At 34.4% G+C, this 14973-nt stretch overlaps 1 long non-coding RNA gene across 1 annotated transcript in view; it reads left to right on the plus strand.

The window, feature by feature from the left end:
- The first annotated feature begins 2395 nt into the window (after positions 1–2395).
- LOC140615614 (uncharacterized) overlaps positions 2396–14973 on the plus strand; it is a 58708-nt gene continuing 46130 nt past the window's right edge. Inside the window, exon 1 of the long non-coding RNA XR_012016109.1 lies at positions 2396–2483. This is a non-coding gene — a long non-coding RNA (uncharacterized lncRNA). The remainder of the gene's footprint in view (positions 2484–14973) is intronic.

The raw sequence follows: 14973 nt of genomic DNA on the forward strand, positions 1-14973 counted from the left end.
TCAATGCTTATTTGTTTTTCAAGTTTCTTTGGTGCTCAGGTTCTCTTTATTATAAATTTCCAAAAGTTAAAATTGCATTTTGATGGTATCCTTAAAAGAATTAAAGGTCACAGAGTGAATGAAAATAAGTGAACTTTAATTTTGAAATGCAAACTGATGAAAGTGACTAAAATGTAAAGATGCTTTTGAAGCTCGGTTTAGGAACTTAAGCACCAATATTCAGACATAATGTTCATATATATATATATATATATATATATGTTTATATATATATTCAGATATAAATAAAAATGTTATCTATTTTAAAAATGGAATATTTTAAACATTTTATGCTAACAAAGGTTTTCCCAAAGTCTATAGTTATTTTCATGAGCAGAAGACATAATCTCTTTAAGAAACAGAAGACAAGCTGAAGATTATACCTAGCTTCAATAAAGAAAGAAGGGAATAGAATAAGTGGGCTATGAGGAGATAATGCTAGGAAAGTAAATCCAGAAAAAAGAAGCCCAATAATGTCAAACTAATATAAACCCATCATAGCATGATTTAACATTTTATTAGTGCTTTAAATATATATGTATATGTGTATACAGTTTTATGAATACTTACATGCTGAACATATTCATAAAACCACTACTCAAAAAAAAGAGCCACATTAGCATTCCACTACCTTCTCTGTGTGTTCCATTCTAACCAATTTTCCCACCTCAAAAAAGTAAACATTACGTAGACTTCTAATTGCATAGATCAGTTTGCCTACATTTATATTTCATAAAATTGGATTAGTACACACTTTATTGAGTCTTGCTTCTTTCATTTAACATTTTATTTTTGAGGTTTAATATAATGTTGCTGTATTGCAGCCTTTCAATATACCATAATTTATTTATCCATTCAACCACTGGTAAATATTTGGATAGTTTTCAGTTTTGAGCTATTGCAAATAGGGGTATTATAAACACTCTAGTACATATTTAAGTGTGTTCATGTAGTCTGTATGTGCATGTGTGTATACAGTTGATCCTTGAACAACGCAGACCTGAACTGTGTAAGTCCACTTACACGTTGAATTTTTTCCAGTAAATACAGTACAATGGTATAAATGTATTTTCTCTTTTTTATGATTTTCCTAATAATATTTTCTTTTCTCTAGATTAGTTTATTTTAAAAATAAAGTAAATAATACATAAAATGTATGTTAATTGACTATATCATTGGTAAGGCTTCTAGTCAATAGTAGGCTATTAGTAGTTCAGTTTTGGAGGAGTCAAAAGTTACACACTATTCTCAAATGCACTGGGCTCAAAGTCCCCAACCCACCTATTGTTCAATGGTTTATTGTCTATATATTGATATATATTATATATGTATATATAATATATGTAAATATACACACATACACATTTAGGCATATTACATAGGTTAAATATTTGATAAGAAAATAGATACCCTATTGATAGTTTGTCGCATAGGAGAGTCTATATAAGAATTAATGAGGCTCTGGGATCCCTGGCTGGCGCAGTGGTTTGGCGCCTGCCTTTGGCCCGGGGCGCGGTCCTGGAGACCCGGGATCGAATCCCACATCGGGCTCCCGGTGCATGAAGCCTGCTTCTCCCTCTGCCTGTGTCTCTGCCTCTCTCTCTCTCTCTCTCTCTCTCTCTCTCTGTGACTATCATAAATAAATAAAAATTAAAAAAAAAAAGAATTAATGAGGCTCATTTAGAAGAGTGTCTGGCAAATGTGTAATAAGTGTTAGTTAATAGTGGTAGTTGTATTGTCAAATTACCAGAATAACTGTCAGTTAGTGTATAACAAAGACATTAAATATTTGAAACTCTAGGCATAAATAGGCCTACATCAGAATCTTCTCTGTGTCATTTCCAAGATGAGTAGTGTTTAGGTACATTATTTAAAAATTGTCAATCTAATTTTCCTCATTATAAAATGTACAAAACATAGGTAATTGTGAATGCTTAAGAAGAAAATAAATATACGGGTGCCTGTGTAGCTCAGTAGGCTAATACACTCTTAATTTCAGTTCAGGTCGTTATCTCAAGGTCATGAGATCAGGTCCTATGACCCAGGCATGAGACCAGCTTAAGATACTCTCCTTTCTCTCTGTCCCTCCCCGCACACCCACTCCTGTGCTATCTAGCACTCTCTCTTTAAAAGAAGAAGTAAATATAGGCTTAGCACAGCACCAAGTATGTTCAATAACGTTTGTAGCTATTAGTATATTATGTAATTAACAGAGCTGCTACTACTATTGTCCTTTATTTACCACCATGTCTTTGTAATGCACTGTATACATTTAAACAAAGGCAATGCTTAATATCTTAGCTTTTTCCCTGGATACAGAGATGTGTTGCCCAAGAAACCACTATCTCCTAGCAACTTCATGTTCCAATTCCCTTTTAACTTGGAAGTTTTTCAGATGTAATCCTGGATCTTTCTGAACTTCAGGATCAGCTGATAATATCCAGGTAACAGAGAGTTAATATAAAATAACTAGATTAAACAACAATCTTATCTCTCTGACTTTAAGAAGCATGAAAAACAAGGTAGCTTATCATGCTAAAATTAATACTGAGTATGTCTGAAGGTAGAGACTCAAAACACTCAGCATTCCTGAGAAGTACATCCCAGGGCTTGTATGCTAATTAAAATTCTGCCTGAACTTATATTTCAAATACTATATTTAAACTGAATTTCTTTGAAATGAAGAGACATAATTCTTTGTTTAACCAAAGCTCACTGTTGTATTTTCTCAAAGAAAAATCCATAATGTGATGTTCTTTAAAATAAATCCCTAGATTTTATTAAGGTAGTAAAAATACCAATATATGTGACAGTGGATTTTCTAAGACAAAGGGATTTTTTCTCTTATACACTAATAAAAAGTGAGGTATACATATTTCTGGAAGGAATTTGTATGGGAAAAATACTTCTAGAATAGATCTTATTTATACAGCTGCCAAATCTTCCCACCAGCTTTCTGTCTGACAGAAATGCAGCTATGCCTGGATAGGTTGATTTTTAATTAAATAGTCTGTATCTTTCAGCAAGTGAAAAATGAGCTAATAGCAGCATATTCATATGAAGATATCAGAGTTTTATTTCTAAAGTCTGCTACTAATAATGGGTTTATTTGTGTTAATCATGTCCACAGAGGTTAAGAAACAGATATTAAAGTACATGTAGGCACAGATATTCTGTATTAATAATGGCTTTCAAAAATGCATAGAACATTTTAAAATGTCATATTTAAGCCATCATCTCAAGTATGGATTTCCAAGTCCTTGCATATTAGTTTTACTTTAATTGATTTAACCCTATTTATTTTTTTTTATTTAACCCTATTTAAAGACAATTATACAGAATGAAAAGATACTTCCATGTTTTAGGAGACATACATTATATGTGTCATAATCTATTCTTAATTAATCCCTTGAGAATAGATCTATTTTTAAAAGTGTAGTGCCTATCTATAAATCAGTTTTTCCAATGTTAATGAAAAAAATTTACAAAGTATATTTTCCTCTTACAATAGTAATACCCAATGACAACCATGTTTCTTTGTTTAATAATAAAACCTAAAAGTTCTTTTAATTCAGTTCATTACTACAAAAAAATCACAAAATAAAATATTTTCTATTTCATTAAGAATGATAATAAGGCTTACCAACAACTTTAACAAACAGATCTGCAAGTTAAATGAATATAACAAGCAACCACATGCAGAAGAATACAACTGGACAATTCTCTTATATTGTACACAAAGATAAATTCAAAATGGATGAAAGATCTAAGTGTAGACAAGAATCCATAAAAATCCTAGAGGAGAACACAGGCAACAACCTTTTTGAACTTGGCCACAGCAACTTCTTGCAAGATACATCCACGAAGGTAAAAGAAACAAAAGCAAAAATGAACTATTGGGACTTCATCAAGATAAGAAGCTTTTGCACAACAAAGGATACAGTCAACAAAACTAAAAGACAACCTACAGAATGGGAGAAGATATTTGCAAATGACATATCAGATAAAGGGCTAGTTTCCAAGATCTATAAAGAACTTATTAAACTCAACAGCAAAGAAACAAACAATCCAATAATGAAATGGACAAAAAGACATGAAGAGAAATCTCACAGAGGAAGACATAGACATGGCCAACACGCACATGAGAAAATGCTCCTCATCACTTGCCATCAGGGAAATTCAAATCAAAACCACAATGAGATACCACCTCACGCCAGTGAGAATGGGGAAAATTAACAAGACAGAAAACAACAAATGTTGGAGAGGATGTGGAGAAAGTGGGAACCCTCTTGCACCGTTGGTGGGAATGTGAGCTGGCTCAGCCACTCTGGAAAACTTTGTGGAGGTTCCTCAAAGAGTTAAAAATAGAGCTACCCTAGGACCCAGCAATTGCACTGCTGGGGATTTACCCCAAAGATACAGATGCAGTGAAAAGCTGAGACACCTGCCCTCCAATGTTTATGGCAGCAATGTCCACAATAGCCAAACTGTGGAAAGAGCCTCGGTGTCCATCGACAGATGACTGGATAAAGAAGATGTGTCTATATATACAATGGAATATTACTCAGCCATTAGAAAGGAGGAATATGCACCATTTGCTCCTGCATGGAGGCTATTTCTCCCTCTGCCTGTGTCTCTGCCTCTCTCTCTGTGTGTCTCTCATGAATAAATAAATAAAATCTTAAAAATAAATAAAAGATAAAATATATGTTGAAAATCTTATATTAGGAATGCATTTTGTGTATATTGAAAATATTAGATATATATGTTGTAATGAATCCTTTAGCATTAGAATAATGTTTCAGATATTTTAGAAATGTAATATCAAAAATGGATTTATGTAAGCCAAAGGTATTCATCAAATAATGCCCTAGTCATTTCCTGTTCTGAGGAAATATTCATGAGATTAGAAAGTAGATTAACTTCTTATCTATCTTGTCCTGAACTAAATTGTGTGTGGTAATTTTTATCTGTAGGATCAACAAGTGTTCTCTGGATATCCTACAAGAGCAAATATTTGTTTATTTTAATTACAGATTTAGAATGTTCTTTCCATCACAAAATCTGAAATATGTAGGTTTAAAAAAATCATATCCTTAGAATTCAAGAAATGCTTTTAAGTTGAAAGGATATGATCCATTATCACACTCAGGTGTTAATTTTTGCCTCATCTGATACAGTCTTTAGTTGAAGGCCATCTGTCTGAGCCTTTACTCCTTCCCTCACTACCATGGCAATGTGTTTGTAGCTTCCCTTCATAGCACTCTGAATCTCAGCCATTAGAAATGACAAATACCCGCCATTTGCTTCGACATGGATGGAACTGGAGGGTATTATGCTGAGTGAAGTAAGTCAATCGGAGAAGGACAAACATTATATGGTCTCATTCATTTGGGGAATATAAATAATAGTGAAAGGGAATAGAGGGGAAGGGAGAAGAAATGGGTAGGAAATATCAGAAAGGGAGACAGAACATGAGAGACTCCTAACTCTGGGAAACGAACTAGGGGTGGTGGAAGGGGAGGAGGACGGGGGGTGGGGGTGACTGGGTGACGGGCACTGAGGGGGGCACTTGACGGGATGAGCACTGGCTGTTATTCTGTATGTTGGCAAATTGAACACCAATAAAAATAAATTTATTATTAAAAAAATCTTGGTGTTATTATGAGACATTAAGAATTCATGGATTTCTAAGAATTATTTCTTGATATTTGCCTTTCAGAATATCTTTTTTATGCTTTATTTTTTAAATTTGAATACAGTTGACACACAATGTTACATTAATTTCAAGTGTACAACATGGTGATTCAACTTTTCTATATGATGTACTATGCTCACCACAAGTGTGGTTACCATTTGTTACCATACAATGCTATTATAATATGATTAACTATATTCCATATGCTGTGTTTTTATTCCTTTAACTTATTCATTCTATAACTAGACGTCTATATCTCCCGCTCCCCTTCAACGATTTTGCCCATCCACATGCTCCCCCACTTTTGGCAACCATCAGTTTGTTCTCTGTATTTATAGCTCTGATTCTGCTTTTCCTTTGTTTGTTTATTTAGATTCCACATATGAATGAAATCATAAAGCATTTGTCTGTCTCAGTCTGACTTAGTTCACATAATACCCTGTAGGTTAATCCATTTTGTCATAAATGTCATGGTGTCATCTTTTTGTAAGGCTGCATAATATCCAATTGTGTGTATATACCATGCCTTTCTTATCCATTTGTCTATCAATGGATACTTGTGTTGCTTCCATATCTTGGCTATTGTAAATAATGCTGGAATAAATGTAAGTGTTCATGTGTCCTTTTAAATCAGTGTTTTTGCTTTCTTTGGGTAAATGCCCAGTACTGGTATTGTTGGATCATGTTATATTTCTATTTTTAATTTTCTGAAGACTGTTCGTACTTTTTTTTCACAGTGGCTATATCAATTTACATTTCCACCAGCAATGTGTAAGGATTTGTTTTTCTCCACATCCTCTCCAACATTTGTTATTTCTTGTTTTTTATTTTTTTTATTCTAACCACTTTGACAAGTGTCTACCATATTAAAAAAGTGAAGGATAAAAATCATAATCATCTCAATAGATTCAGCAAAAGCACAGGACATAATTCAACATCTGTAAATGATTAGAGACTCTTAATAAAGTGGATTTCAAAGAAACATACCTCAACATATACATAAAAAAACCAAAGATAACATAATATTCAATGGTGGAAAACTGAGATATTTTCCCCTAAGATCAGAAACAAGATTAGGATTTCCATTCTACAACCTTTTTTCAACATAGTACAACTGGAAGTTGTAGCTAGAGGAATCACACAAGGAAAATAAATGAGGTATTCATATTGATAATGAAGAAGTTAAATTGTCACTATTTGCAGATGGCATTAAAATCTACAAGCCACACCAAAAAACTATCAGGATTGATAAATAAAATCAGTAAATTTTGTAATTCAGGAAACAAAGCTAATACTCAGAAATTGGTAGCATTGTATATACTAATAAAAACATAGCAGAAAGAGAAGTTAAGAAGACAACCCATTTACAGTATCACTAAACATAATAAAATACCTAAGAATATACTTAACCAATGAGGTGAAAGACCTATAATCTGAAAAATATAAAATGTCAGTCAGAGAAGGACAAACATTATATGTTCTCATTCATTTGGGGAATATAAATAATAGTGAAAGGGAATATAAGGGAAGGGAGAAGAAATGTGTGGGAAATATCAGAAAGGGAGACAGAACGTAAAGACTGCTAACTCTGGGAAACGAACTAGGGGTGGTAGAAGGGGAGGAGGGCGGGGGGTGGGAGTGAATGGGTGACGGGCACTGGGGGTTATTCTGTATGTTAGTAAATTGAACACCAATAAAAAATAAATTAAAAAAAATAAAATGTTAATGAAAGAAATTGAAAACAACACAAACAAATGGAAAGGCACTCCATGTTCATGGAATGCAAGAACAAATATTGTTAAAATGTCCATACTACCCAAAGCAATCTACAGATTCAGTGTAATCCTTATCAAAATACCAACAGCAATGTTTACAGAACTAAAACAAATATTCCTAGTTTGTATGGAACCAGAAAAGACTGAATAGCCAAAGCAATCTTGAGGAAAAACATACAAACAAAAACAACAAAAAACCTTGAGGTATCACAATTCCAGATTTCAAGATATACTACAAAAATATAATAATTAAAACAGGGTGATTCTGGTACAAAAATAGATCAATAGAATAGGATAGAGAGCCCAGAAACAAACCCACATTTATATGGTTAGTTAATCCTCAACAAAACAGGAAGGAATATCCAGTGGGAAAAACAACATCTTCAACAAATGGTGTTGAGAAAACTGGATGGCAACATGCAAATGAAAGAAAGTGGACCACTTTCTTAAACCATGCACAAAAACAAACTCAAAATTGATTAAAGATCTATATGTGAGACCTGAATCCATAAAAATTCTAGAAGAAAGTATAGGCAGTAATTTTCTTGACGTTAGCTATAGCAACATTTTTCTGGATATGTCTCCCAAGGAAGGAAAGGAAACAAAAGTAGAAATAATCTATTAGGAATAGATTCCTAAATGGTTGTGCATGGATGGCTCAGTCGGTTAATTGTCTGCTTTCAGTGTAGTCATGATCCCGAGGTCCTGGGATCGAGTTCTGTCTGTATTAGGGTCCCTGTTCAGCAGGGAGCCTTTTTCATCCTTTCCTCTGCTGCTGCCCTTGCTTATGTTCTCTTACTCTCTCTCTTTTTAAGATTTTATTTTATTTATTCATGAGAGAGAGAGAGAGGCAGAGACACAGGCAGAGGGAGAAGCAGGCTCCATGCAGGGAGCCTGGTGTGGGACTCGATTCTGGTACTCTGGGATCCTGTCCCAAGCAGAAGGCAGACACGCAACTGCTGAATCACCCAGGCATTCCTCTTTCTCTCTCAAATGAATAAATAAATAAAAATTTTTGAAAGAAATACATCAAAATAGATAGCTTCTGCACAGCAAAGGAAACCATTAACAAAATAAAAAGGCAACCTACTGAAGGGGAGGAATTTGAAAATTATATACTCAATAAAGGGTTGCTATGTGAAATAAATAAGGAAATTGTACATATCAATACCAAAAGCACCCAAACATACAATTAAAAATGGGCAGAAGACTTATTAGACATTTTTCAAAGACATGCAGATGACCAAGAGACACATGAAAAGATGGTCAGTATCGCTAATCAGAATCTCTTCTTCTTTTATTTAATGTCTGTTTTGTCTCTAAGCAAAGGGAATATCACAGATATTATTGAACTTACAATAAAAATATTCATCAATAGTGAAAAGCAGAGCAAGATGAGGTTCTGGAATATTACGGAATTTTCTGTGTCAGAATTATTCAGATCAATATCAGTTTTATCTAATGGCCATATATTTAAAAACAAGATAACAAATACTTTTGCATGCTATGTCTATATAACTAGCAAATAAGACAAAGTAAATACACAGGGATAATTGAGTAAAAGAAAAATGAAACAAAAAAAAACCCACCAAATTTATTGGATGATAGTGAAACCCACAAATAGAATGAGGAAAGTTGATAAAAAGTGATAGGAGAAAAAATTAAGACATATATTAAAAATAGTTTTAAATTATCTAAATCCTATGTATAGAAGGTGTTCTTCAGAAGCACTTCAATTAGAGATAACACAAAAGTCATTTGTGATGCTTCCTGATCCAGAAGAGTTTCCGAGTATTTCTCAATAGGTAAAAGTATGTGAACTATGTCTGTAAGAGAAGTTACTAGAGTGTTTGAATGAGTTTTGATGGAATGAAGGAAATATTTAGTCACCATGTTCTTTGATTCTTTGCCTTTTTAAAATGCATGCAAGTTTAGAAGTAAAGGATCAGTCTGTTTCTGACGATGGGTGGTTTTGGTTTGGGTTTGGGTTTGTAGCTAAGTATAAATTCAAGAAGGGTAGAAAGTCAGATACTAGAATTCGTATCAGAGTTCTCAAAATAATAGTCCTATGACTAAAGAGTCAGAATTTTAGAAAGTCTATTACAGAGTCCTTTATTATAAATACAGAAATGACATCAGAGAAAAACACATGAGACTATATTTGCTAATGTGTCTTGCCTTTGACATGTAAGTACATACATCACAGCAGTAACAGCTATAACAAAACCACTACTAACACCCGAGTATTCTGATTCTGTCTCAAGAAGGGCTCTTCTCTTTCCACCAAGGCAGAGAGGGAGTAGAAAGAGTGTAACATGAAGTAGATTTGAACATTCTGACTTGCTATATGGTATTAAAACATTCAAAGGGTAGATCAAGGCCCAATTAAACACTCCTAAAACAAAGATCTTTACCTTCATTTTAATTACCTTGAAGAAAAAATGGAAAGAAATTGACTCTTGCAGCATCAGAAGCATATGATGCTACTTGGGAAGAAAATGGAGAAATTGTTGCATATTGGGCATAAACTCATTAGTTTTAAAAATTTAGAAAGCAGAGGGAAAGAGTGATACATTCATCCTGTATTTCCTATATAAGTTATAATGACTATTAAAGAGTAGATAAAGGGAAATTTTCTTTATAGAAATATTTTACCATTTGTTTTGCGGTCTGTTCTCCTGGTTCTCCCACTGTCTTTTCTTTTTCATGAAGGGCAACAATCACAAGTTGACAATAAAAATGAGTAGTTTTTTGTTTGCTTCTTGCTGATAAAGCTTTGGCATTGGAATAGACTCTTTTTTTTTTTTTTTATTGACTTATTCATGAGAGACAGAGGGAGAGGGGAAGACAGAGGGAGAGGGGCTCCACCTCAGGAGCCTGGGATCACGACCTGAGCCAAAGGCAGACACTCAATGGACTGAGCCACCCAGGTGTTCCAGCATTGGAATAGACTTCATGTTATATTCATTTTCTATTTCAGACCAGGATGACAGTGCTTCCAATATAACTCTAAAAATATTTTGGATATCCTCTAGTGCATTTTAGGTGTTAGTTCATTTGACAAAGGATAAACCACAACTCTCTTCAAGATTCAGCTCTTCTGTACCTTGGGCTACCACTGTGACAATTGAGATAGAATACCCTGGAGCTTCTTAGGGGCACTATTATTTGATTGAGAGGATTTATGAGGTATATCCTTAATTTCCTTAGAGGGGCTTTTGTTTTATGGAAAGGTACTCAAAGATACTATCTTGAATTTTTTTTTGTAAGTTTAATAAAATATTTTGTAGTTACACTCTAAGCTTCATCTTTAAGCCCTAGTTGTCTTGCCATACCCTAGATGTAATCTTTGCTCTAAGATAATTTCTTAATTTTAGTATCATCTGCCTGCTAAAGAGGCTGAGAAACTTCAAAATTGTGTTTTGACCCCTTTTTGTGTAACAGTTTTCCTTTGTTCTTTCTAAACAGTTTTTCACGTGTCCTCTTGCATTTCCCTCTAAAGAGCAAGAAGAAAAAAGGACTACAGCAAGAGCTGACACTTCTCTAGTTGTAAATCTTACCTGGACCATCCACTTTATAGTTATATTTTCCACTTTCCATTTAGATGTAGGCAACAGAGTTGTTAAACCTTCCGCAACTATCTAACAAAGATCTCCTTTTCTCCAGTTTCCAATAATATATTCTTCACCTGGAGAGTTCTTATCTACAGCATGCTCAAAGTCCAAACCTCCACAGGTGGTATGTTTGAGCTACTCTAAGCTTTCACTATACTCTCCTCAAAGCCCATTGTCCATTCTAAGACCATTCTCCCATTTTAGATTGTAGTTTTGGCAGCGCTCAACTTCCAGATACAAACATTGATACTAGACAAATATTGCTGCATTAAAATCTATCCCATACTTTTTCATATTAAAACAACAAACATTTATTCATTCACCTTCTAAGGGTCAATATTCTAGGAGTGGGGACTTAGTGGAGTGGTTCTGTTCCAGGGTCTTTTATGGAGTTGCAATCAAGCTGTCAGGGCAGACAGCAGTCTTTGCATTTAAGGACTGGTGGATCTTCTTCCAAGTTCATTAGTGTGTTTCATGGCCAGAGGTTTCGTTCTCTCATTATGCAGGCTTTTCAATAGGGCTAGTAATGACACAGTTTCTCCATATTGAAAGATTAGATATAAGAGAAAGGTAGAGAAACTCCAAGATGGGAAGCCTCATTTTTTTTTTTTTTAATAACCTAATCTTGGAGTGACATGCCTTTGTTTCCATTGTATTCTATTCATTAGAAGTGAGTCATCAAGTGTAGTCCATATTCAAGGGAAGGGAATGTGGAGCATAATTTGCTATTGTCTTTCTTTGGAATTTAAATATTGTTAAAGCAATTGCAAGTGGATTCCACATTGATGAGGATTTGATGGTGGTAATTGATTAGCCAACTGGTAATTTGTAGCCAATTTGTAACAAATTGGTAATTTGTTAGCCAAGCTGGAACTAAATGTTCCAGCATGCACTGGTGATGTTGAGATAATGTTGAGCCCAAATAAAATGGCAAAAGATTTATAAGGTGTAAGTAAAGTGTTAAATATTTTAATCGTCACTGATTGGCTATCTCAACTTGGTGCGTGGCAGATTTCAGGCCTGAAATTCCTCTACTGAATTTCCTTCATTTTGTTCTCCAAGTCTTGGGCCAGGTATATGTAGAGTTCAGCAGGAAAGATTGCTAGCTTTCTCTATCATTCATCTAACGTTGTCAAGGTCATAGGCAGTGGGACCCTGGCACATGTCCAGTTTATCCTCCTCACTCTCTCCTCCTCCACACCAACCTTTTCTTCTTAACTAGCGGTCCTGTTGATTTAAAGCAATTACAGACTCATTAGCTGATACACAGTAGTATATTTTCATAGTTTTCTTTACCAGCTCCCACAATCATATAAAGTCCTATTCTTATAATAGTTCCTACCATTAGGGGTTCCACTTTCTAAATACAAGGGGTTCAACTTTCTGAATAAAACCTAAAATTTAGAGCAGGTTACTATTGCAATCTAATTACTCAAAAGTATTAGAAGATAGTTTCTAGGCATATAATGCTGTGCAGTGTTACAAATGAAGAAAATGCTATTTACCCAGGGTGCCTGGGTGGCTCAGATGGTTAAGTGTCTATCTCCAGCTCAGGTCATGAACTCCAGTCCTGGGATGGAGCCAAGCTCCAGGTCGGGCTCCCTGCTCAGCGAGGAGTCTGCTTCTTCCTCTCTCTCTCTCTGCCTCTCCCCCTGCTTGTGCTCTCTCTGTCTCTCTCAAATGAATAAATCTTTTTTTTTTTTTTAAAGAAAATGCTATTAACCCTCCAGACATAGGGACTCACATGTGGTTCCTTTTTCCTACACTAGTAAAAAATAGCTATGAGTCACTTGTACAGTGTTGTCTGTTTTGGGAGCAACAATTTGAAAAAAAATGACATAAATTATATTATTTGGTCGCTTCACATGTAAGAGAAAAATCTCAAGGTGCCCATTCTTTTTTTTTTTAAGATTTTACTTATTTATTCATGAGAGACACAGAGAGAGGGGCAGAGAGAGAAACAGGCTCCATGCAGGTAGCCCAATGTGGGACTCGATCCTGAGACTCCAGGATCACACCCTGAGCCAAAGGCAAATGCTCAACCACTGAGCCACCCAGGTGTCCCAAGGTATGCACTCTTAGTTACACAAAATGAAATACTAAATGAAATCTAAATGATAAACCAAAAAGTCTCATCTCTCATCAGTACCATCCACTGTGTGTATTCAAACTCATCCAAACTGCCTCCTTTTTGTCATGTTTGTTAAACACATTGCCCTCATATATGTTATTTCTTTTGCCTGAAAAAATCTTTGATTGGCCTTTTCATGGATACTACCTTCCAATATTTACCTTTGATTGGCCTTTTTATGGATACTACCTTCCAATATTTTAAGAAAACTATCATGAGGCTTTACTACCTGGGTTGGATTCCCTTCCTTTTTTCCATTCTCTAAAGTACACTCTCACAAGTATTTATTGCTTGTCTTTTATCTATTTGTCTTCCTTATTACATTGTTTGCTAAATTGAATGAATAAATTGAGTAATTTATGTGAAATTAACTATAAGGATGAAATATTAATTAACAGTATGACCCTGGAGTTCAGGCACCATAACTTACATAGTTAGAGACCACTGTGTTCATTTACTTCCTCTCTAAGAAAGTTACCACCACTCTAACGACAGCAGCTGAGCATTGTATGAATGATTCTCTCGGATGCTTAGAACATTTCAGTCATTCAGTAAGTATAAAAAGCAGAAAGCAATTTCAATATCAACTGCAATGACAATGGACAAATAGACAATAAACCAGTAACACTGCAAATGAAATAAAGTAAAATGTTCTTTAGGACATGAAATGTGACAGTTTCCTTTATTATCTCAAATGTATTGTGAAAGCTGTTGATATTTTTGTTTTGGTAAAATAGAAAGGTAGAGAAAGACACTAAAGGTAAAGAGAACCAAGAAATGTGTTTTGCTATAAATACTTAATAATTATTATGTGCAATTCTCCTTCTAATGCCAGACATTTTGTGATGTAGAGTTAGTTGCTGAGAATGGGTCTATGAGTAAGCACATAATATGGATTTTTCCTTTACAGAGTTACACTTGTGAAAAGGTGCATCTTTATACAATAAAAGGTTCTATTTTTTTCAGACACCATAGATACTAGAACAGAAACAAGTGCAGCCTAATGAGGCAGTTGCTTACAGAGGATTTGGAGAAGCTATAGCCTAATTTTCTGTGCCTATTATTTGTCAAGGAGGTTATGAATGCAATTACTAAAAAAGTAATCATGTAGTAATTACATTTGGTATTAAGGATGGAATGAATAAGAGTTTTGTTTATTGTACTTAAAGACATGCCTTACTGGCAATTTTATACTCACTCTAAATCTACATTTACAAGTGTGTAAGAAATGATAATATTTGAGGGTACTAGAAGACCCCCAAATCCTCAGATAATTTATTATATGTTCACTGATGACTGATATTCTTTAATTATGCACAAAAAATTAATATTTCATAATTTCACGTATGGAAATAAATGCTTTCTATTAGCTTATTGTTGTTGATGAATTGGCAGCATAGCCAATGATTCTGGGTTTCAGTTTTTTATAAAAAAAAAAAAACAGATAAAGCTTAATAAAGTTACTTTCAAATGGTAGGAGAGGGGATTGTGTGGCATGCATAGAGGTGCATTAAAGGTTGAATAAATGGATCCTAGCACCAGACACAAAGTATGAGAACATCAGAATCAGTTTGGGACTGCCAGGACCCAGATGATTTTAGCTTGTTTCGCAGCGTTATTTTCCAAATCACATTAAGCACATAGAAGCTCAATTTTATCATCTTGTGAAATGGAATGAAAATATACATTTCATTAACTGATATGATGTGTTCTGAA

This window comes from Canis lupus, chromosome 23 (genome assembly GCF_048164855.1).
Source record: "Canis lupus baileyi chromosome 23, mCanLup2.hap1, whole genome shotgun sequence".
Taxonomy (NCBI): Eukaryota; Metazoa; Chordata; class Mammalia; order Carnivora; family Canidae; genus Canis; species Canis lupus.